The following is a 214-nucleotide window of genomic DNA, read 5'->3' on the forward strand; positions in this document are numbered from 1 at the left end:
TTTTTAGCCACAGTAGGTCCGCTAGGTCCCTGGAGAGCCAGGGGGGCTGCTGTGCCTTCTTGCTGCCTTTCCTCCGTGTTGGAATAGATTTAGCTTGTGCACTGAGGATCGCTTCCTTGAGAAGCAACCACTCTTCTTGAACTCCCATCTCCCTGGGGTCATGGTCCCTGAGGGCCTGACTGATTAGCGTCTTGAGCTTGTCAAAGTCGGCTTT

This window comes from Crocodylus siamensis, chromosome 2 (genome assembly GCF_052110815.1).
Source record: "Crocodylus siamensis isolate JL-2025a chromosome 2, ASM5211081v1, whole genome shotgun sequence".
NCBI lineage: Eukaryota > Metazoa > Chordata > Crocodylia > Crocodylidae > Crocodylus > Crocodylus siamensis.